At 39.4% G+C, this 25453-nt stretch overlaps 1 long non-coding RNA gene across 1 annotated transcript; it reads left to right on the top strand.

Moving 5' to 3' along the window:
• Positions 1 to 1772: 1772 nt before the first annotated feature.
• LOC131481679 (uncharacterized) lies at positions 1773 to 24862 on the top strand. Its single transcript, XR_009246500.1, has 3 exons — positions 1773 to 1964; positions 24460 to 24566; positions 24731 to 24862. It is a non-coding gene; the product is annotated as an uncharacterized LOC131481679 (long non-coding RNA).
• The last annotated feature ends 591 nt before the right edge of the window (positions 24863 to 25453 follow it).

The following is a 25453-nucleotide window of genomic DNA, read 5'->3' as shown; positions in this document are numbered from 1 at the left end:
GATCCCACATGTCCATTTCACATCTTGCTGATGGATTACGGATGCTGCTCTGGGCTCTTGTTTGGGATTGTGAGATTTTTTTTTTCTGAGATTACCTCTTCCGCTCATAATTTTTACTGTAATGTGCATATTGTAACTTCCATACCTATTATAAGATGAAGTTTTGGTAGCTGTTTCACAGCACCTTCAGAGGCGTGGAGCAATTTAATTAATCTGAATACATCAAAATCTGATGGAGTTTGCACAAATTTCATAAAGCCCTGCTGTTTTGGAGTTGTGCATAGTTCAGACAAAAGAATCAAAGTGACATGTTCAAAGCTAGCAATAAGGGGCTAGCCTTGTTCCTGCTCTTAGTTCAGACAGGACTCGTGCACTGTTTTATGTTTAAAGACAAAAATGAAATCAGTGCTAGGAAACTTAACCTCCCCATTGAGCACATTTTTTTTTCAATCTTTTCTCAGCTGCTCACTGTTCTCACCAGTGATGCTCAAGGCTTAGTGAATTAGTGTTTGAAAATTAGTCACAAGTTCGTTTAAAAGTCCCATAAAGAGAATGTATATAGTTACTATTTAGATTCAGGAAATAAGGTTTTTGAGAAAGTAAAGCATATTGAATGCCTAGTCTCTTATTTCTTAAGGGAGAGTTCAGAGAAGAACTAATTTATTGAATGAAAAATCTTTAGTTGTATTTTCCATACTTGTTTTATATCCCCAAGTACCATATCAAAATAGAGCTTCCTTCACCCCAGACCTTTGAGGGGAGAGTTGTATGTGAATATATAGCACAATTCACAGCCAGAAATGGGGAACAGTGTATGTGGCCTCATTCTTGACCTCATCTCAAAGCGTGTTATAGAGATTTCTTGAGACTGTTCATTCTGGAAATAAAAAGGGTGAGACTGAACTTTGATTCCAGAGAACAAGTATATTCTTTAAGAATTATTTTGGTTGTTGCTTTCTAAAATTCAGGACAGAAGGGAACATAATAATACACAATTTTGCTACTTCAGTGTCCATGGGGTCTTTCAAAGGTTCATGGAAATCACGTATTATATAAAAACTGTGCATAGATTTGAAAAATTTTTGCACAAAAATAAACACTTTGGTTATTTTTTTCTGTGAGTTTTCTGAAGTACATTTATATTAGTAGAATTCTTGATGTAGTAGGACGCGGTTCTTATTCTGTACACTAAGACATCAAGAAATGAGTTCTCATCCATAATGAGAACTGTAGTGCTTTAGATTATATTTAAAAGGACTGCTTTTTCTTCTCTGAAATAACTAATCCCCTTAAGGAGGTTGGCACACTGCATCTTATCTGTCTTTCCTACTCCAATATAAATGGTTTACTAGATCCTTCTCCAAGAACATGCTAATGAATGGGTAAGGAGATATTCCCTAGGAAAACATTAGATATGTTCATACTGAAGGCCGAGAGAGTGACAAAGGAAGACTGGGTGTAGGGGTGGGGAAGTAAAACAAAGAAAATCTGATGCAATGCTTTAAGCAGAAGTCAACATATTTCACCATGTTGTGAAAGTCTCCAGAATTAATGGACATTTCTCTTACTCCTATCTTCTTTGTAAAACTTCTTTCAGAGCTAGTCTGAGGCAGCGATTTAAGGCAGGAGTAGTTACGTCATGGACATCTATCTGCAGTGTGCAGCAAAACACTTAGTAAGTTGACAGCAAAAATGGATAAAAGCAGTCTGTTCTTACATTACCATGAATAGCCACCATTGTTTGTTTCTCCTATCATAGAAGAGATGCAGATTGCTGAATGTAACTCCTGTAATTTGTCAAACAACCACAACCTGTAACACAAACATGGGAGCCAGAGTGGCAAGAGTCCCCGAGCTTACACATTTTCCTGTCATCTGGGAGAATGGTGCTTGTTAATGATGCTGAGTGTCCATGTTAAGAGACTCAGGTATCTTAATTGTGAAAGTTCTCCCAGCTGTAAGGGGTATTGCTTTTATTTATTTAACCTGCTTTATTTTGGAATGTTTTCTTTTAAACCATGGACCCTTATCAGATTGAGAGAAAATGTGTAAGACATAACCTTCCTGAAGTAGTGACAGTATCTGAGACCCAAGTCCATGGTAGTTTGGAGGTTTAACATTGTGATGAGATGTCTTACATGTTGGAGTCTCTTTTAACTCTCACAATTTTTGTTGACTTTGGCTTCCTTGAATACAAGGAAAAAAATCAAATTGCTGTGAAACTTCTAATAGAGAGCTAAATGTCTAAGTCCTTGTATATATACAATACATTTGTTGTGAATTTATTATATTTTTAAAGTATTTTTATAAATGAAACTTCAAATAGTTCTTTATTGCTTTGTATTTTACTCAAATGTGCAGTCTAGAAGGTAGGACTCTATGACATCCAAGAGTTCTCTCTGGGCTGGTGTTTCTGACTCAAATACTGTATAATCACACAAGATTCCCTATGATTAACCTGAATTTATGTTTAAATGTCCACAGAAAATGTGTTTAAAATATTTCCAGTTATAAAGAAGAAAATTCTTATATTCTTACGGGAGAAAGAGTTAACTAGAGACACCACACACTCTTTTTGAGTTCCTACTTTAGCTTTTTTTGTCAGGCAGTAAATTAAAACTAGACAGTGTCTCTGCATAAAATTATGATTCAAAATAAGCTTAGAAGTTTTCTAAGAGGCAGTCATATTTCCAATGTTTCTGGGCTAGATGTGATAACTCTGAGTGACCACGCTGTAATTTACATTTTTAATATCTATCCTGGAATTCTCGGCCGTAGGTATCTTGAGAAAGGGATAAAAAATAAACCAGTATATTCTCCCCTTGGGTCATTATTTTTAATTTACATCTTGGTCAATAAATTTCATGAGCTCCATTTTGCTTATTGAGTGAATCAGTGACTGCAGATCATGGGACTAAAATAAAGGTTCAGACAGATTCCAGGGTAAATGACTTAGGTGTATGACAGAGGTCATACACGGCCATATACTATTCTGTAGGCAGAAACAAAAGGCAAACTCAGTATGTTTTTGAGGAAAAGAATAATGAGGGTTTGAGATGAAGACCATGAATCATGGAACACTGTAAAAGATATATGACATGTGAAAAATTACAGGAATCAGAAGACAAATCAGCATTTTTGGTGGAAGACTTTCAGACAACACAAATAAAATACTTCCACAAGAGAGATAAGAATAAAAAATCGCCTCAGAGTATACTTATTCCAATCAATTGGTAACACAGTATTAACTAAGTATTGCATAATGTTGGTTTTGTTGTTGTTGTTGTTTTGCCTGATTGAACTTGTTGTGTTCAATGGAGTTATGCTTTCTGGTGGTACAGGGTAGTGGTCTAAGCTTTTCTTTGATGACTTATGATGCTTTGAAATAGGAAGTTCCCAAAGCATCTCGTTGGTGAATATGCATCTGTAAGAGATTAAATTTGAGCCTTCATAATCAAGTTAACAAGCAAAGCTAAAATTAATTATTTAATGATGGGGTGGGCCTTGTGGTATAGCTAGATAACCTGTTACTCGGGATGCATGCATCCCATAATCAGAGTGCTGATTTGAATCTTGGCTACTTGGCTTTGGATCCATTACTATCACTTTTTTTTTAAAGATTTATTTATTTTCATTACAAAGTCAGATATACAGAGAGGAGGAGAGACAGAGAGGAAGATCTTCCATCCGATGATTCATTTCCCAAGTGAGCGCAACGGCTGATACTGTGCCGATCCAAAGCCCGGAACCTGGAACCTCTTCCGGGTCTCCCACGCGGGTGCAGGGTCCCAAGACTATGGGCCATCCTCGACTGCTTTCCCAGGCCACAAGCAGGGAGCTGGATGGGAAGTGGGGCTGCCGGGATTAGAACTGGCGCCCATTTGGGATCCCGGCGTGTTCAAGATGAGGACTTTAGCCGCTAGGTCACACTGCCGGGCTCCATTACTATCACTTTTTTAAAAAATATTTTTATTTTTGATGATTTTTAAATAGTTGATTAGGGTGTTTAAAGTCAAGGAGTACAGGAAGGTGAGTGAGATCACCATTTCCACATTCTCCTTTTTTCCCGTCTGTGTCTGGGGGGAGGTGGGAGACAAGGAGAGAAGCCATAACCAGTCTATCAAACACCTCTGCATTCTGGGATGGAGGATAGCCACCTATGCCACCCCAGGGTCCCTGATGTGGGGCATGCACCAAGGGTCCTGCTCATGAGGTTTCGATAGTTCAGCGGTTCTGAATTACTGCCACTCCAAGCATGATGAAATCTCTCCAGAATCCACTGGTTGACATAGTCCACCCTATAATCTCCATTTGCCCAGTTATTCACTGCCAACTCTTGGATGGAGTAGTTGTTCAATTTGTTCTGTCCTCCATCCTCTGTTATGATACCAGGTTGTCCTCTGCAGACTCCAATGTACTGCCATATTCTCCATGTGCAACTGGATATGCTTGTCCATTGCTCCGTCTAAGCTACTGAGAAGGCCCAGCTCTGACTCATGCACTCCACAGTCAGCCCATGGAAACTGCAATTTTCTTCATGGTTGGAGTTCTGAGTCTGGCAATTCAGTTGGGAGGATTCCCAAAGAAACTTCGAATAAGGTGATGCCAGACCTGATTCTTGTGTGTGCTTTCCAATACAGGTTCTGGCTCAGTCTGTAGCCTCAGGCAGCTTATGCACATCCTGGTGGTTGCCATTCCTGGGTGATTTTTTTTCTCCAGCCCCACTCCCACTCCCAGATCTTGCGCTCTCCAGGTGGTTCTGCAGTTTAGCTTGACAGAATTTGCGCCCCCTGCCCCATACCAGCATCTGCCAACTGATGCTGCAGCAAAGCCCAGCCAACACACACTCACTCTGACTTATGTATGTACCAATAGGAATAGTCCACCAAGCCTGGCTCTCCCCTGTTCCTGCTCATATGAGGTCAACAGGTGTTGTAGCCCTTCCTGTCCTGGTGCCCCCATCCCTGTCCTCACACTCACCAGTGGGAGTGGTGGTTCAGTATGGAAGCCCTCGACAGCCCCTGTACCCAGTTCGCCTCCTGCCCATCCACATTCCCAGAGTCTCACATTCTGGCATTGCCTGCCTTACCTTGGCATTTGCCAGTGGGTGCTGTAGCCCTGCTGTGCTCAGCCCATCCTCAAATGTAATGCACACTGGTGAGGACTACTGCCCAGCCCAATGCACCTGGGAAAGCAGCCGCTGTTAGTGCAAACACCTGGGATTCTGATATCTACTTGGGAAACTTGGGTCAAGCTTCTGGTTCCTGGCTGTGGCTTGTCCTTGCCCTGGCTATTGCCTACATTTAGGGCAGTATATCAGTAGGTGGAAATTCTTTATCGCTCTATGTGTTGCTGTCTTCTCTCTGTCACTCTGCCTTTCGAATATATAAAAATGAGTAAGCAATTTTTTAAAAATGGTGATATTTTATATGTGTAACTTTGAAGTGTTTTTTTTTTTTAAGATTCCTTTATTTTATTACAGCCAGATATACACAGAGGAGGAGAGACAGAGAGGAAGATCTTCCGTCCAATGATTCACTCCCCAAGTGAGCCGCAACGGCCAGTGCGCGCGGATCCGAAGCCGGGAACCTGGAACCTCCTCCAGGTCTCCCACGCGGGTGCAGGGTCTCAAAGCATTGGGCCGTCCTCGACTGCTTTCCCAGGCCACAAGCAGGGAGCTGGTTGGGAAGTGGAGCTGCCGGGATTAGAACCGGCGCCCATATGGGATCCCGGGGCTTTCAAGGTGAGGACTTTAGCCGCTAGGCCACGCCGCCGGGCCCTAGCCAACAACTTTTAAACATGTCCTTCTCTGGTAAAGAGGAAAAAAAGAAGACAAAAGCCCAAGTGATTTTTTTTTCTTTTTTTCTTTTTTAGTATTTAACACAGGAGAAGGAATATACTTGGTTCCGGAAATAAATGAGTTTTAGTATTGTTCTCCCTCTAATTAGTTTTCTAACTTTCAGTACATTCACGAAACATCTGTTTTTGTTTGCCCAGCTGTTAAATTGGAAAATGCCTTTCAAGTTACCACTTACTTTTTGAAATCTGAATTACATACAAGCCAACAAACTTCAAAGTTATGGGCCCGGCGGCGTGGCCTACTGGCTAAAGTCCTCGCCTTGAAAGCCCCGGGATCCCATATGGGCGCCGGTTCTAGTCCCGACGGCTCCGCTTCCCATCCAGCTCCCTGCTTGTGGCCTGGGAAAGCAGTTGAGGACGGCCCAATGCTTTGGGACCCTGCACCTGCGTGGGAGACCCGGAAGAGGTTCCTGGCTCCTGGCTTCGGATTGGCGCGCATCGGCCCGTTGCAGCTCACTTGGGGAGTGAATCATCGGATGGAAGATCTTCCTCTCTGTCTCTCCTCTTCTGTGTATATCTGGCTGTAATAAAATAAAGGAATCTTTAAAAAAAAAAGTTGTTGGCTAAAATCCAGCTTTATCTGTGTATAGAGAAGACTTTGTAAGTGAGAAATATTGGATATTAAGGATCGGCAAGGGCATTGTAAATAACTACCAAAAAGCAAGATAGATAACCTATATATCACTTCAAATTTAGAGCCCCAAACTCGAAGCAATACACAGACACAAATATTTTGTGCAGAATGACTCAATAGTGAAGATCTACATAGTAAACAATATAGCCCCAGTGTTTATGAAAAAAAAAAGAAATCCAAAAGAAAAAGTAATATACAGTAATGTAGTCATAGACTATATTGCATGTTCTAATTTCATGATTGATAAATGTATGGATACAAGGTTGGCGCAGTGGCTCAGTTAGCTAATCCTCTGCCTGTAATCACGGACATCCAATATGGGTGCCATGCCAGTTCATATCCCAGCTGCTTCACTTCCCATCCAGCTCCCTGCATATGGCCTGGGAAAGCGGTAGAAGATGGCCCAAAACCCTGGGACCCTGCGCCCGCATTAGAGATCCAGAAGAAGCTCCTTTGTCCCAGCTTTGGATCAGCTCAGCTCTGGCCATTGTAGTCATTTGGGGAGCAAACCAGCAGATGGAAGATTTTTCTGTGTCTCTTTGTCTCTGTCAATCTGCTATTTTTGATAAAATGAATCTTTAAAAAATGTATGAATACAGATGACCTAAATGTTATAATGGATAGCATGTATCTTATTAACTAAATCTTCAAAAGAAAGAAAATACACTTTGGAATGTCACAAGGATAGTCAGCAAAAATTGAAAATATTAGGTGATTCATGAAATTTTTGTGGGAGTAATAGCTCACATATTTGTTTTTGGTAGTTGGGCAGAAATAAGTCTCATCCTAAGATGAAATAGCTACTGAATAACTCATAACAAATATAATTTCAAATGTATTGCTGAGCTCACAAGAATATCATAATATCTATGAAAAGGAGAAAAATTTAAGAAAAACCAAAAATACACAAATCGATATATGAAATTTCATCAAACTAGCAGTAAAATTATTTTAATATCCAGCAAACCCATTGCTGGGTAAACATCCAAAGGAAATGAAACAAGCCTGTTGAGAAGCTGCACTCTGTGGTTACTGCAGCACTATGTGTCACAATCAGAATTGTAAAAACTCAAGTGTTGATTTACAATCAATGGGCAAAGAGAATGTAGTACATGTGTGATATGGAGTACCATTCAGCCATAAAAAAGGATGGCTCCCTATCATTTGCGGCAATCTGGATGGTACCGAACATCACTCTGCTAAGCAAAATCAGCCAAACACAGAGAGTCAAGAACCACACAGTATCACTAATGTGTAGCTTAAAAAGTTATTTCCATGGATGCTAATGGCAGAATGGTGATTACTAAGGACTGGGGAGAGAAGGGAGTAAGGAAAAGTATGAGAGAAGAGAAGGAAAATATTTTATTATTGAATGTTAAGTTATGGTTAGACAGGAATAAGAACTTCTGGAATTCTATTTTCAAGGTACAATAGCTTTAAACAACAACAATATAAAGTATGTATATTTTTAAAGCTAGAAGGGAAGTTCTAAATATTCTCATCATAAAGATGTAAATGAGAAAAGTTACGTTTACCATAATTTGAACATTGATGGAAAATAGTTGGGACAACCACAGTTCCCCATCAATATGTGATAATTTTATGCATCAATAAAAATAAAAAACATTTAAAAATTCAAAAAGGAGGATGGATGGTGTCATGTATGTATACTTGAAATTCCTACAGAATAAAATAGAGGATGCAAGCATGTAAATATTTAAAGAGACAATGTCTAAAAAGGGATGTAAATCCATAAAAAAAGCAAGAGAAATAAGATGAAATCCTTTTTCACCACGGTGCGAGTGTGCAATAATAAAGGTCAAGAGATAATATTCATAGCAGGTAGAGAGAAGAGAGGCATTTTACAGAACAACATTTGGAAGGAAGTAAAGTGGACTCCTCTGTAGCAAATATTGAGTTAAAAGCAAACGATGTAATATGCTAAATTCTGAGAGAAAAGACTGATCCTAGCTTTGTCTGTCTAGCAATATATCTTGTGAGACCACAAGTAAACTAAGTATGTTTTTGGTCTTCTGTGGACTCCTTATTCTAAATTCCATGGTAAAATATGAAACACAACCAATAAAATGATAGAAATGGTATGTTCAAATTTAATTTTTTTGTTTTTTTAAATTTCAAATTAACAAGAAAGAAAAGTAAAAAGAACAGTAGAAGCACGACAAATATAATTACAATCCATGATAACAGAAAGAAATTCAAATGTATAAATATATTGGGTTTAGCTCATTAATCAGAAAGATGATGAGATAGAACACCTAAAAAATTAAAATCATCTATATTTATGATAGACATTCCTAAAGTGTGTTATAGAAGAGATTAAGTTAAAAAAGATCTAACGCATACCATTAGCCAAAAGTAAATATAAAAACCCAAACCACATACAGGCATAAGCAGGATCACTATACAATGACCTACAGTTCTATCCATCAAGGAAATAGGAGCATATGGAAGACTTAAATTTACATGCAACTAATAGGAGCCTTCAAACATTTAAAGCAAAATTTGACAAATCCATTTTTATACAGAGGGTTTTGGAAACAACCGTCTATAACCAATAAGTTGAAAAATGTAGTAAGTATATAAAATATTTAAAGAATTCAATTAACAGGAAGAATGCAAGGAAGCTGTAATTATAATGTTTTTATTTTCCTCAGGCAAATAGAATCTTTAATATGAATTAGCTACTCACTACATAATAAGGCAAATTTCATGCATTCAAAGACTTGATATCAAATATAGACTCTGATTAAAATGCAATTGAGTTGGAACTCAATAATAGGTATCACAAAACAATTCTATATTTACAAAAATTCTATACTTACAAAAATGAGCAAATTAATCTTTTATAAACTTGTGATCTAAAGAATTGAAAATGAAAGTTAGCAGCACTTTGAACTGGATGGTAATGAAAACATTTATTTTACACAAGTTGCTTACAGTTATGATAAGGTTTAAAATGATATTTACTGCTTTATGCGCTTATGCTAGTTAATAAAAATGGTGAAAAGTTAATGAGCTAAGTTGTGAATGTTAGAAGTCAGAAAAATTCTCAAATCTACAGATAACAGATTATGAAAAATAAAAGGGAAAATGGAATGGAAATCAATGTTCAATAAAGTGAAACAACATGATCGAAATTAGTCCTTGGAAATACTAGTGAAAGACACAAATAATTGACTAGATTGATCGAAATCAACCCAAAGCTGGGTGGGCATTTAACTTAGCAATTGAGATGCTACTTGGGATGCCTGTGTCCATAGCGCAGGACCTGGGTTCAGATCTTGGCTCTGCTCCGAATTCTAGCTTGTTTCTAATGTGCACACTAGAAGCAATGAGCGATGGCACATAATTGGGATCCTTATCATCCATGCTCCAGGCTACTGACTTTGACATGGCTCAGCACTGGCTGTCTCAGGCATTTGGGCTGTGAACCAGTAGACGGAGTTCAGTCTGTCTTGATGTGTTTCTTTCTTTAAAATGCCTAAAATAAGTAAGTATATTTTTATTACTTTTTTTCTATTGAACTTCCATTTTTTTTTAAAAGGGCATATTTACAGAGGGGGGAAAGACAGAAAGATCTTCCATCTGCTGGTTCATTCCTCAAATGACCACAATGCCAGAGTTGAACCAGTCTTAAGCTCTCCCATGTAGGTATGGGCTCCAAGGCTTTGGAGCATCCTCTGCTGCTTTCCCAGGCCACAAGCAGGGAGCTGAATGGGAAACAGAGCAGCAGGAATGCAAACTGGTACCCAGTTTGGGATCCTGGTGCTTGCAAGGTGAGGACTTAGGTACTGAGCCATTGCATTGAGCCCATACATAAAAATTTTTAAAAAGAATTAGGAGTGCCATCTAGGTCTCTCATATTAGTGGCTTGGACCCAAAAACTTGAGTTGTCACCTGTTATTTCCCAGGGTCTGCGTTAACAGGAAATTATAACCATGAGATAGAGCCTCAAGTGAAACCCAACCACTCTGGTGTGGGTACATCAGCATTCTCAAATTGAAGCTGTAACCAGCAAACATCTGTTTCTAACAATGTTTTCTATAATATTAAAATGTGTCTTAGTTATGCTTTCCTATTAGAATACGTATTTCTCTTGTACTGAGTCTGCAACTGATTTTGTACACCTGGTAGTGTATTTTAGCACCTTGAATAGTTAAGATCCATTATATATCAGTTCAATTGCTAATAATAAAGAATACATTTAAACTTTACTGTGTTTGGAAGAAATGTTCAGAAATGCATGTAATAGATTCATCTATCTCCTTCCTTCTTCTCCTATTATTTTTTCCTTCTATTTTTCTTTCTTTTTCTCTTCTACCTTTTCTTCATCTCCTTTCCTTCTTTTCCGTTTTCCTATAATCTACTCCTGATTTAAAGAAAATATCCCATTCAGAGTCATCCTAACAGAAAGGTGTAAATGTCCTGTGACTTTACCCTAAAAGACTATTAAGCAGAAATATTTTTTTTTAAAAATGGGCCAACCAGATTTTTTAAGATTTATTTTATTTTATTTTTATTGGAAAGTCAGACATATAGAGAGGAGGAGAGATAGAGAGGAAGATCTTCCGTCCCATGATTCATTCCCCAAGTGGCCACAACAGCTGAAGCTGAGTCAATCTGAAGCCAGGAGCCAGGAGCTTCTTCCAGGTCTCCCATGTGGATGCAGGATCCCAAGGCTTTGGGCCATCCTGGACTGCTCTCCTAGGCCACAAGCAGGGAGCTGGATGGGAAGCGAGGATGCTGGCATTAGAACCGGCGGTCACATGGGATCCCTGCACATTCAAGGTGAGGACTTCAGCTTTTAGGCTAATGCACTGGGCCTGACCAGCCAGATTTTTGAACTCCAGACGTTTTGTTGGGACATAGAAAAAGCAATTCATATTGCCATCAGCTTTGGATCTCTTGTATTATGTAGACTTGAAAGCTGAAACCTCAGTGTTGGGGTGACAGTGGAAGTAGAGGAGAAAGTAGACAGGTTAATTGAAGAATGAAAGTGAAGACAGATGGAGTGGTAGATGTATTTTTGGAAAGATTTATTTATATGAAACTTGAAGTGGCTGGGGGCAGGTAGATGGAAGAAACACACACTCTGAGTGTGGAGAGAGAGACAGAGGGAAAGGGGGGAGAGAGAGAGAGAGAGAGAGAGAGAGAGAGAGAGAGAGAGAGAGAGAGAGAGAACGAACTGCTGATTCACTCTCTAAATGCCCTAAACAGTCTGGGCGCCAAAGCTAGCAGCCAGAAACCCCATCTGGGTCTTCCGTGTGGGTGGCAGTTATCCAAGCACTGGGCCTGTTATCTATCTGTAGCCTTCCAGACACATTAGCAGGAAGCTGGACTGGATGTAAAGGTGTACCTAGATCCCTGGTGCTCCTATATGGGATGTGGCATTTTAATTGAAAGCTCTTTCTTTTTATTTGTCCTCAGCAAGTACTCATTTCTGGAAATCCTTGTTTCTAAAGCTAGCTTCATTGGAGATTTGTCTCACTGCAGTTAAACACTGTAGCTAAAGCAAGGTAGTAAAAATGATGCAACAAATAACATTTCATTAAAAAATAACCTAAGGGGTAAGCAGACTTTAGAATTTCTGTAATTCCTAAGTGACTTTGTATAAATAAAAGGTTTTATTAAGAACAGCATAAAATACAGCTAGTACATGCAGCCATGCTATTTAATTTAAATAACTCCCATGCCTTTGGGAGTAAAGGAATAGTGCTGTTTCTAAGAGTCACTAATATTCCAGAGATTCAGGCTCAAGACTGGATGGCAATAATATGAAGATGGACAATCTGTTCTTGCCTTAGGAAGCTCAGAATTTAGCCAAGGAGACAGAAATTATCACACAATTATAGTGGAAGTTCTTATACAAGCAAACAAACAAAGCAAACTACACCAGTAGGTCTGTAAAGCACAAAAATTTTTTCAACATTTCTAACAGTGGAAGACCTTTGTTGTTTCCTGGTTGTAGGCAGGGATTCTGGACAATTTGAGATGAAGGGATTTAAGTAATTGTGTTGGTTAAAAGAAAATTGAGATATGCTCTTACATTGATACAAATGTACAATTTGTCAGCTATTTTTGAGCGCTTTGGGCAAACATTCAATGTCATGTGCAACTTTCCTATTCCTATTTTGCTGAGAATGGAAATGAGCAATGTAAGCAGTGAAAAATTTTGTCCAGAAAATATTCTTGAAGTTTAGCTACAGTTCTTGGGAAACATAAAAGCAAAGCAAGATGCTGTTGCCAGAGCTGGAGAAAGAACTTGTTTCAAGGGGCGTGGGCAGTAATTTAATCCATGAGCTTATCTTTTGGAGTCACACTCAGATTTTCCTAGTTTTTCCTGATGATTAGGGACATTATTAAGTCTAATGTGCTGGCCCTAAATGTTGTGTGGCTTACAAGTTAGCTGTCAATCACATGCTTTTAAAAATGAACAGAAAGAAGGTTCTAAAAGGAAATCAAATCATGGACCATTTGGAAACGTTACAACCAAGTGGTAGTAGCAAAAATGAAGAGGTTCGTTGACCATTCAAATTGGTGTGTAAAGAATTACGTGTTGTTGCTGCTAATCAAAGATAAAGCTGCCTGTGTGTAAGTTGTGACCACCCAGGCTGTAACTAATGTTAGTGTTTACATGACATGTTGGAAACAAACCGGGCAATTACAAAGCCTGACTCTAACTACGACCTAACAGGCAAAATGGCCTCTGATCCCAATGTTAATAGCTTTGACCTTCATTGGTTTTTAATCTTATTCTGCCTAGCAGAGTAAATGAACTCTAGGTTATACTGTACAGAAGAGTTATTTTTGTTTTTCTTTTCTTTTTTTCCCCTGATATTGTGGGGAAATTGAACGTCTGTCTTTTCTCCGTTGGGTATATCATTGAGTGTATGCACCGGAAACCTGCTGATTGACGGTGCTTCAACAAAGGCAGATGCAGTTTGCAGCTGATAAGGAGCAAAGTCATCCATGCCATGTTTACAAAGTAGGCAAGGAGAGTGAAAAATTAGTGATAAAAGAGCTAATCTTATTGTTTTGCTGGATGAGAGAATAGCACTTTTGTGCTTGCCTCAAGAGGAGCTGGCATGCTGTCCCCCCCCCCGCCCCCCGCCCCTGTCCTCCTGGAAGCTTTGGCAACAAAACATTTTCCAACTCCCCAAAGTGTTATAGATTATAAAGGACACAGCATTGCTGGAAGGGCTTCCTGCTGTTGAGTAGGGTAAAACTGCACTGGAGGTTGGATGTTTATTCTGTGTACTCTTGACCCACACTGCATAAACTACTGATTTTCTCCCTTTGGTGTTTCTAAAGCAAAAGATAAATATTTGGGGTGTCAGACTAATCCATCAGTGTTTAATTTTCCATCATGTTTAAATTACTTGCTTGTGCTAATAAAGTTTGAAACCTCTCCATGACAGCTCATGAATGTATAGGCTCTGGCGGTGGAGACTGGGCCTTTTTGAGTAGCAACAGGCTATGCAACTGAAAGAAGATTAGGAAAGAAGGGTATGATTTTATTCTATTAATGCATAATTCTACTTGTAAATCCCATAAATGTAGAAGAAATAGAAACATACATTAGCTCTTGGTGTGAACACTATCAAAACATTCATGTGTCTGCATTTAAAATAGCCTGTCCACTTTTTCTAAAGGCAAGGTAACAGAAGGTATTTCAGCCAGCAGCATACCTAGGCTTGTCCTCACTCTGCTGCATTTAGCAGTGATCAGCAACAATCTGTAACACTGGCAGTTGCGTGTCTTATGTCTGTGGAATCTAAATCATTTAGTCATTCCTTTACCTTTTCAACATTATATTCATTGAAACTTCTCGTAAGTCATATACTGCTGCTACAGAGAGGAACAAATCATGGAATCATGAGTCACAACCACAAGGAATTTCAGCGAAGCAGACAAATAATTATACTACAACTTATTAAATTTTATATTAGAGGCACTTATAGAACACACGGAGAAGTACTCCTCAGTTGGATGACTAAGGAAGGCTTCCAAATAGACAACAGTGAATTGCACCTTGTGGAGTGTGTTGGAATCAGTCAGGAGACGACAAGTGATTAAGAGGCAGCAGACCCTATTTTTCAAGCTGTCCTAACAGAGTTGCTTGCCAGAATGTATGTAAGACTACGGAGTAGATACGACTTTGTGTTCATCCAAAGGATTTTTTGTTTATTCATCTGGCAAATACTAAAAAAAAAAAAACAAAACAAAACCTAATCTATGCTAGGCAATGTAACAAAACATTAGAAATGAGAAACGAATTAGACAATCTTAAAACTCATCATGCATTGTCAGTTCTGTGGAAATGTATTTTAAAATAAATATGCATTTATTATTAAGTAGAATGTACAAATGTATGCAACCAAGCACGAATATTTCATATGAATTTTATGTTTGCAAAAATAGCTTTAGGCAATGCCGCTGGACCCAAGGAAAATGAGTTAATTTTTATTCTAGGCTAAGGGTACTGTGTCAAAAGACCGAGGAAGACATGGGGTGCATGCGAAAAACTGAGAAGAGCATAGGGCTGGTGAGCTGTACACAACGTATCTACACATTTTCATGCTCTAATGAGGGAAGTAGAACTCTGGAAGAAAATATGAAGCAGGAGAGGCATGACTTACTTGTAGTTTTAGAGGGATAGTTCAGGTGGCAAGTATCGATGAGTCCATCTGACAGCATTTTTCTATGTTCTCTGCCTATGCTGATTCATTTAACAGTTTTTGTTAACAGGCCAGCAGCTAAATCTAAGAACTTGGAATGGATGGCTGTATCTGGTTAAGAGGATTTACCTTTGTGGACTTTCTTTTAAAGTAGGCATCATGAAGAACACACATTGAATCTGAAAGTTGAGAACACCTCTGTTCAGACCTCAAATTCATTTAGTTTTTTCTTTAAAGGATCTCAAAATATTTCTCACACATTACATAAGCTGTTTTTCAGAGAGTGATTATGTTGTTGCAAGTGGTGCAAATCCAATCAACCTAGTTCAATCTGCAAGGGAGGCGCTATTGAATTAATTCAAAGTCAAGCAGTACTGTCAAATCTCAGGAGGACTAATCAGGATTTAGAATTTGGATAAATTCAGATCTAGAGAGCTACTATTCTTTTGTACCATTGGCACATACTGCAAGTTAACTTCTTTCTTTGTTACCTCTATATTTTTACCCTTGTATGTTTGATTTCCTTATGAGCATGTTATAAAAAAAACACCTGCACCATGCTATGCCCTTTTAATTTAAGCATTACCAGAGAGTAGATAATGCTAGTTCTTCAGGACAGTGATTACAGTGATTGGATTGGCCCATTGTAGAATAAGTGACCATTCTTGGTAAAGTTAACTTTAGGTTGACAGTCCACTCACATGGCTAGTGAAGCAGGTTCTGTCTTCTCTATAGAGAAGTTGTACCTGTTAAGGGACTGGGAAGGCTGTATTGATTAAATCAAGACTTGCCTGGAAGCTCTAACAATTTCTATGAAGAAATACTAAAGTGAATATCCAACATCAATTGGAATGTCTTCCATAGGAGTATGACCACTAATTCATCCCTTAGATTTCCTTTCTCAACTTGAAATTTTACAGAAAATAGATTGCTATATTCATCAAAGTTCTTCTAGTTGTGGTGCTAGAAACTGAGGTCAAATGGCTAAATGACAATGCATTGCCTAATCTTCCTGAAATTTTTAGGTAACAGGTGGGTTTCAGGCACAGTAAGATCTAGCTACGTAGGATCATCTAAGCAAGAATCTGTTTCTGTCTTAATTTGTGTGCTTGTTTCATTTTTTTTTTTTGGTCAGATGAAGTCTCACTGAGTGTTTCTAGGGATGACATGGTAAGTTTGTGACTTACATTATGCTTCAATCATTGATAGATGTTAAAAGTATGACTACTTCTATTTCTAACAAATTTAGGTTGCAAAATTAAAATTAATGTTTTATTTCTATTGTCTAGCTGTTGAATTGACTCCAAAGGCAAAGAGATTTTTGAGTTGAACTTCCTAAGAATTCATTGTATCGTATGTGAGCATTACTTATAAGAGAGCAGAACCACAAACTATGGATACTGTGACTAGGGGGGAGGGAAGGAAAGCCAGGCGTCTTACAGTAGGTATAAAGAGACCAGCATCAGGGAGCTTTGTTGAAGTTTTCTTGCATGCCATAGTTAACTTGGTACATACAAATGTGTTTGACTTTACATCTGTTTTTCTGATTCTAAATTATAAAAATTCTTATTCCATAGCTTTGGAAGTTTCTAACAGTAACATTTTGTGTCTGAAACCCTGTGCTCATGGACAGGCATTTGTATTTTCTACTTGTGGTTTAGAAAGATGATCTAGCACTGTGAGACTTGGATTGAAGTATGTAAGTATCAGTGAGGGAAAGTTAGGAGGCTATGTTATAATTGAAAGTTTTTTGTTTTGTTTTAATTTTATTTTTGATGATGTTTACATAGCTGATCAGAGTGGGAAGAACTGAGGGTTGGGTGTGATCATTGTTTCCAAATTTTCTATTTCCTCCTCCTCTTTCTGGGGGGAAGAAAGGAGATAAGGGGATGAACTACGCTCAACCTCTAAACTGCCCCAGTACTCTGGGAACGATCACCCAGTATCAACCCAAGGTTCTAATGTGGTGTACACTCCAAGGGTTCTACCCATGTGGTGTCGAGAGTTCTGAAGTGCTTTTGATCTCATTGATCCCAGGATGAGGGAAACTTTCAATGCCTATTAGCTGACATACTTGACCTCACAGTCTCCATTCAACCAGAATTTTGCTGTCATTGTTTGCCTGGCATAGTTGTCCAATTTGTTCGATTGTCCTTCCTCTGCTGTTACCGGATGTTCTCTTCAGGCCCCAATGAGCTGCCATATCCTCCATGTGCTTCAGTGTCTGCTGTTCACTGCTCCGTCTTTTCCACTGAGGAGGATCAGCTCTTGTAGGAGGACCCAAGGGACCGGGTCAAGTGTCCTGCGCTCTGTCAGAACTCCCAGCCCTGGGGACTCACTAACCCACACCCACCACCGGGCAGGTCCATCGACAGTTGTTTAGTTTAGAAATGGTAAAAGCCTGAATGACATTATAGGTATGGGAGTACAAACTGTGATGAACATATGACATAGTTATTTCTGTGAAAAGAATTAAAAATTTTGACCAGTGCTTTCTTGCATATGGCTGCTTGCTATCTTTTCTATATAAACCAAATGGATAATTCTGTCATTAGGAAAACTAGCTCATCTTTATATATAAAAGTGTTTCAAAAACTTCATGGAAAATAGAATTGAAGGCTACATTTGTTTTGGTGTAGAATGGTTTTTTGAATAGTACATTTTGCCTAGTTTTTTCACAATACATTTGCATGAACTTCTTGAGGATCCTTCAGTCAGTTTTAGGGACCATTGGAATAAAATAATTCAGATCAGTATAATTTTGTTAGAAATAAGAAGATGGAAGAAGTGACTATAGGAACATGTAAGAGACAACAGGGAAAACTGGTGCTAGGGTTTGGAAAGCAATTCAGAGGCAGAGTTCTCAAAGGGAAGAGGTGACCAGGACTGACAACACTCTACTGCCCTCGTTATGTGAAGATCTACTCTCGAAGCTGTGTCCTGAGAAACTCAGGGCTTTTTGCTTTTCTCTTCATTTTAAAACACTCATTAAGTGAGTAACAGAGTGAGTGGGAGATGGGGAAAAAGAGAAATAGTGACCGGGACAAGAGGAGGAAGCGGGAGAGAGATCCTTTCTGCTGCTTCATTGCCCACAGTCCAGCCAAGACCAAGTGTTAGGAATTCTGTACAAGTCTCCCTTATGCAAGATAGAAACCCCATTTATGCTTGAGCCATCACTCCTGCTTCTCCTGGTGTACATTAGCAGGAACCTGGTGTCTGCAGCAGAGACAGAGGCAGCACATGGACTCAGGAACTCAAATATATGGTAAGCGTCTGTCCTCACTTGCAGGCTAAACCTGAGAACAAACACAACCCCTTATTTATCATTTTAGGTAGTGAATTATCATAGCAGCTTCAATCTCTTGGACTGGTTCTGCTTATTATAATGAAAATACTTTTATTAAAGATATTATCATAGCTAATCTCAAATTACATTAAAAGGCATTAACACAGCATCAAAAATACAAAGCCTAATCTTACTTCATTTTGGAGACTGTTTTCACTGGTCTGTTTTTTGTTGTAAACTGGACTGCCTTTCCTTCCAAACTCCTTAATTTACTGTCTCATTTCATTTTTCCTGAAATCAGAGATTACTTTCCTGCTAATATGTCCTGCTTTTCTGGTTTCTAAAAGATCTTGATTTTGGGTACTGACTCTGTAGTAGTAGGACTCTGCCTGCATCATGGGCATCCTTGCATGGGCGCTTGGTTCTCTGTCCTGGCTTGTTCCAGTTCTGATCCAACTGCATGCTTATGGCCTGAGAAAGCAGCGGAGAATGGCCCAAAACCTTTGGCCCCTGCACCCATATGTAGACCTGAAAGAAGCCCCTGGCTACTGCCATTGCACTGCTACAGTTCCAGCCATTGCAGCTATTGGACAATGAACCCTTGGATGGAAGATCTTTCTCTTGCTCTTGCTCTCACTCTTTGTCTCTCCTTCTCTGTGTAATTCTGCCTTTCAAATTAAAATAACTCTTTAAAAAAGCTTTTTAAAAATTCTTGATTTTTAAGTTTAAAATGCCAAAGATTTGAGTCTTGTGGGAAGTAAAAGATTTTTAAAAATTTTAACAAATGTATGACAGATCATCACAAAAGCATATGAAAATGTGTATTACAGGAAAACTATGCACAGACTTCAATTCTTTTGCATCAAAATTTGCCCTTTCATTTCATCATCCACAAATTTTGAACCCTCATATGTAACATTCAGGGTTGTGATGAGGACTGAGAACAATAATGAAAGAAGCTCTGTGTGAAATACAGCAATAGAACAGAACAACGCAGAAGATACTAGAAATCTGGTTGGAATGAGTCAGACTTGGGAGTGTAGTGGCCAGAGGCAGAGCGCGGCAGACAGGAGGGAGTATGAGCAGAGCAAGGTGAGAGAAAGGGAAGCTGGTGGGAAGACAAAAGGATGCTAATTTCTTTCCAATCTCTGGGAAAAGCAGCTGTCAGCTGAACTTTAACTTGTACTCACACTTTGGCTGAGTAAGGAGGAAAAGAGGCACAAGCTGGTAGGGGGAATCCATGCAGATCTCAATATCTTGGGAAGGGGTTCAGGAGCAGGAAAGTTTACAGTTAGGAAGGAGATCACTTGAAGGAGTTGAACAAAAATATTGTCATGGTTAATGAGTGAAGAAATTTAAGGATCTTTTAAACCTAGGGTTGATTGAGAGGTAGAAGTAAAGAAATGGGAGCAAAGGCGGAGAGAATAAAAGGCTGGCAAAAAAGTGAGATACTCCACCAGAGGCCAGCGCCTTTCCTTGGCATCTCCAACCTTCTGTTCTCCACTGTCTTTTCTTTCTTTCTTTGCTTTAATATATATTTTTATTAGATTTACTAAAATACTATTTTTATACTATGAAAGTCTCCTGCCCTAAGTGCACACTTGAACTTCTTAGTATATATTAGTATACATTCTATAAGGGTACTATAAAATGTTGTGGTAACTTAAGTTAATTGATAAGTTTGTTTTAGTGCAAAAAAGTTTAAAAGCAATGCATGTGAGATTGTTATGTTGGCAATGCTCAGAATGGTCATTAGTAACAGGGTCAAACCCTGTTGAAAGAGGGAATCTATTACAAAGGACAAATTAATGAAAAACACAAGGCACACAAGCAACCAGTGGTTCACACTTGAACTTCTAGATCTGCTAGGATCTACAGAAGCAGTAGCAACATCAGGTGACAGCACCTGAGACTGGCCTAGTCTACTCTCTGTTCTTCATTCTCAGGAGTGGGCTTTTTCTTCTTTTTCTTTAACTGAAAATATCTGCATTTATCCCATTCTTAACTACTCATCCTGTGTTGGATCTTTGAGAGCCTCCACATGTCATCTTCTCTCCACAAACTGTTGCATAACATCTTTGCTCCACATATAACATTCCCTGGATGTCTTTAATTCAAACCTCCTGAGAGATTTAAAAGAATTGACTAATTGTTATTTTGCTGTTGTGTGAATTTTTCATGCCTGGCAATGCCAACCTGTGGAACTCCATTGATTTAGACCCTTGGTTTAGGTATCCTAAAAGATCGACATGGTCTCAAAAATCAAGCATCATGCTGCAGAATGACTTATTTTTGTTCTCTTATTTATAAAGATAATTATGTTTATTTTTGATGATTTGTACCTAGTTGATTAGGGTGCAAAGGGTGAAGGGCTACAGGAAGGTGAGTGAGACCATTGTTTCTACATTCTTTTTTTCCATCCAATATCTGGGGGAGGTGGGAGATAAGGTGAGAAGCCAAACCCAGCCTCCTGCATGTCTCCATACTCTGCAATGGGGAATAGCCATCCAATGCCATCCCCAGGGTCCCTGATGTGGGGCATGCACCAAGGGTCCTGCTCATGAGGTTTCGATAGTTCAGCAGTCCTGAAGAGCAGCCAATCTCACCACTCCAAGCATGATGAAATCTCTCCAGAATCCACTGGTTGACATTGTCCAACTTACAGTCTCCATTTGCCCAGTTATCCACTGCCAACTCTTGGCTGGGGTAGTTGATCAATTTATTCTGTCCTCCATCCTCTCTTATGATACCAGGTGTCCTCTGTAGACTCCAATGTACTGCCATATTCTCCGTGTGCAACTGGATATGCTTGTCCACTGCTCTGTCTAAGCAACTGAGAAGGCCCAGCTCTGACTCATGCACTCCACGGTCAGCCCATGGAAACTGCAATTTTCTTCATGGTTGGAGTTCTGAGTCTGGCAATTCAGTTGGGAGGATTCCCAAAGAAACTTCGAATAAGGTGATGCCAGACCTGATTCTTGTGTGTGCTTTCCAATACAGGTTCTGGCTCAGTCTGTAGCCTCAGGCAGCTTATGCACATCCTGGTGGTTGCCATTCCTGGGTGAGTTTTTCTCCAGCCCTATCTTCTACACAAACCAATGGGTCTTGTAGCCCAGCCTGTTCCTGCCCATCACACACTTGCCCCTTTTACAAACCAGTGGATGTTGCACCTAGTTGAGGCAACCTGCAATAACCCCCACCAGGCCTGCCCCTGCCCTGGTTCTTGTGCTTACCAGTATGTACAGCAGATTCGTCCAGTCTGTCCCACATCCCATTCAACTTTCCCACATATCAATGGGTTTTGAAGCCTAGTTCAACTGTAGCCTGGCCTGACCTGGCTGGTCCGCAGACACAACTTTCGCTAGCACTGGAACCTGGCCCTGCTCAGCCAGCTCCCATATCTGGCTCATGCAAACCGGTAGGTGCGCTAGCATAGTCCTACATGGCCTGTGCTCCAGCCTGGTTTTTACACTTGCCAGTGAGCTAAGGTTTGCTTGGCTCTTCTGGGAACACCCCTTTCCAAAACCAACCTGCACACTTGCCAACGGATGGAACTACCTTTACCAGCCTTCCCAACCCCCAGGCCGGGATTATGTGTTCACCAGCAGGAGTTATAACCCAATAGGGGAGTATCCCAAGTTTCTGCACTTGGCCCACTCCCAGAGGCACATCTCATACATGCTAGCAGGTGCTAAGCCCTTGCCCTGCATAGCCTGCCCCTTCAGCTTGGCCTTTGTATGAGCTGGTGAATGTTGTGGTCCAGCCTACCCCACACCCTGTTTAAGATTTATATGTGGGTACTGCAGCCTGGACATACCCAGCCTATTCTTGGCCCCGTATGCATATGTGTTGGCAAATTATATAGCCACACTTCGCTTAGCCCATCGCCTCCCCAGCTCTTAAGCTAACTAGTGGAATTTGTATTTCCACAGGATTGGGGCCACATATCCCCAACAGAATCTACCCCCCAAATGTTTCTTTTGTGTGCTGGTTAGTGTCATGGCCCTGCCAAATAAACCTGTGCCCTTTTCCAACAGTCAGGTACTGGGATCCAGCTCTGCCAGACAGGCCCCCACTTAGCTTTTGTGTCGACTGGCATGTGGTGGTCAGTGATGTCAGGACTTCCATGTGAGCTGGTGCTTCTGTCTGACCCATGCAGATTTTCCAGCCTCTCCCCTCCAAACTAGCAGATCTCAGTCCCCTCACTTACCTGCCAGTACAGTGGCCCTGTCATTGAGTGTCTCTCAGGAGTCATTCCTTACATACATGTACGGTCTTATCCTTGGATATTCCTAGGCAGCAGTTCCTCACCCCCAAGTCCCTAGCACTCATCGCCGGGTGGCCAGTGGGCTTAGCCTGGCGCTGGTGGTGCCTTGGCCCAATCTAATATGGCACCAGCTACTTTTAAGCAGCCAGCACTGTGATTTCCTGAGTTGGAAGGCTAGGCTGCACTCCCTCCTACCAGCCAAAAGTGGCTGGTGATGTGGCAGGTGCCATACGGGTGCCCAGGCAAAGCAATCAAAATCTTGGGAACTTAGGCAGATGCTCAGGCTAAGACTTTTTTCTAGTGCAAGAACAACACTAACCTAAGCATATTAGTTATTTACTATTAAATGGGTACTGAAAACACATTATTTCTGGCTCTGAGAATAACACAATCATGTGTTGTAATTACTGCTTTTACTTTCAAAACATACAGCCAGTCAATGTGTGGGCTGGGACTTAAAATCCAAAATCCAGATTTTATATGGTGACTTTATTACGAGTTTCTTCACTATGTAGATCTCTTAGTAAATGGGATCTTTTCTATTGTTTATTTTATTTTATAAAGAAACTGTCACAGCCAGTAAATTCCATCTATTGTAAAAAAAAAAGTCAAACTAATTTTTGACAGACCATATGGCATGTATGTACTTAGCCCATAAAATATTTTGAATATTTTATGAAATAAAATGATGAGTAGAAACAATCTCATTAGGTATGAATTTCAATGGTTAAAACAGCACTGTTGTTTCTGTTTTGCTATCAGACTATTTAAATGCTAGCTATGAAAATCTGGAAAAAGCTTTGTAATGTGCACAATGGAGAATTGGTTAATAATGAATGAACAACAGAAACAGGAATCTTATGGGAAAAAGTGTCCAAGTAAAATATACCATGTAAATCTTGAGATAACAAGAGAAAAGGACAACAGTGCTATCTTTTTCCTGGAGCTCTTAAAAAAATCTATTATCCCAGAATCATTCCTCAAAGGTAACACAATCCTATTGTGTAAGGCCAAGTGAATAAATACTGAAGAAATAAAATTCTCCTTTAAAATAATACTACTTGGCTTGTGGAAGAATCGTCAATGGGAACAAACATTTAATATGCCAATGAGTAGGAGTCATTGTGTCTTTTTAAAATTTTTTTTCTGTCAAAAACATGAAAAAATGCTATTAACAGGAGATAGGATGTTGCACAGGAGTCCTAATTAAATAAGTAAAAAATTCAAGGGAAAATGTGCTGCTTTAGCTGATAGGTGAATGTTATCTTTCTCTGCTTGGTCAGTGAAGAGGAACCAACAGAAATGGAAGCCTGAACCTGGTGGCTGCTGAATGAGCCCCAGTCTGGTAATGAGTTTTCTGAGTAATTCTTAAAAATTCTTAGTAGGTCTTATTTTTAAAAGTGGCAAAGAAAATGATCACATGTACATATAGGAAAAATGGCCCATTTTGGGTATATTTTGAAGCAGTTTGGAGAAAAGTTTGCTCATAGATTTTATGTTATTGCCAAATGACTTGTCATTAAATTCCTATACACCTTTGAGTATCTAGGAGTGCCCACCATGGCCTGTTTTATGTCCCTGGACTCATTTCTCCACAACTGAAAAAAAAAGACACCTATTTTAGCCAGCAGCTGGTGGGAAGGCTGTGGAATGTGAATTTAATCACAGATTACTTTTTCTACTTTCTTAAGTCACGTATATTATTACTTTACAGAAAGAGCACCATAATATATCTGCCAATTTAAGGACAAAATGAAGAGTGAATCAATAATAAATTCACATCTGAAAGTCATGGTTTTCACTTTTCCCTGATGGGAGAAGGTAACATTTACTGAAATCAGAAAGTAACAATCACTGGTGGGAAAAAAATTCCATTTGAAATGGATGTTCTTGGAAAAGAAAGATTGTAACTTGAGGGAACTTTGTGTGTTTATTTTAGTCTACAAATTTCACATTGAAAATGTTTATGACTTTATTTCTTGTAGGTAGTATTTCAGAAAATTTTCTTTCTAAGGAATGGTGCCACTCAGATTGTTCCTCAATTAATGAGAGAATTATGAGAACAGAAGATGAAGATAACACATAGCCTGAACAATCAGGAAAGCATCCAACTCCCCTGGTTTGTACCATCTCTGGGCCATGATAGATACAGATTCAAAAAATCTAAGTGGTTTTGTTCAGGGAGGTGCTTGAAGATTATTGGAACCTTGATTAACCTGAACTGTGGACAGAGGGAGCGCTTGGTTCTTTATCTCCAGTATAGATGGAAAAGTACGGATTTATGTGTTAGAAGATTATGAACAAAATCCAGGCCATTATAATCTTTTGAATACTGACATGAAATTAGGATTAAGAGGTGAGGCTAAAAACTGCTGTTTTAGACATGGTCGGAAATTCATCAACTGGGCACATCATAAATTTAGCTGGTGCCCAGCTGCCAAACATTTGAGTCTTCCATTAATGATTTGGCAAAGAAAGTGAGATTTTGTGATTAACTCTCTAGAAATATCAGAAATATTTTTCAACATGTATGTTTTAATCACAGTTTAAAAAACTGTGTGTCTTCTGGGTCAGGAATCACAGGTATTTTCAAAATCCCCAGTGACAGTAAGTTGGAATTCAAAATTGAGACCAATAAATTTCTAAGGCAAAGTGGCCCTGTTTTTTCAGATATTATGTGTATTGTCCCAATGAACCTGTTGGAACTG

The sequence above is a fragment of the Ochotona princeps genome, chromosome 1, assembly GCF_030435755.1.
Source record: "Ochotona princeps isolate mOchPri1 chromosome 1, mOchPri1.hap1, whole genome shotgun sequence".
Taxonomy (NCBI): Eukaryota; Metazoa; Chordata; class Mammalia; order Lagomorpha; family Ochotonidae; genus Ochotona; species Ochotona princeps.
This window is presented reverse-complemented; position numbering and strand designations above follow the sequence as displayed.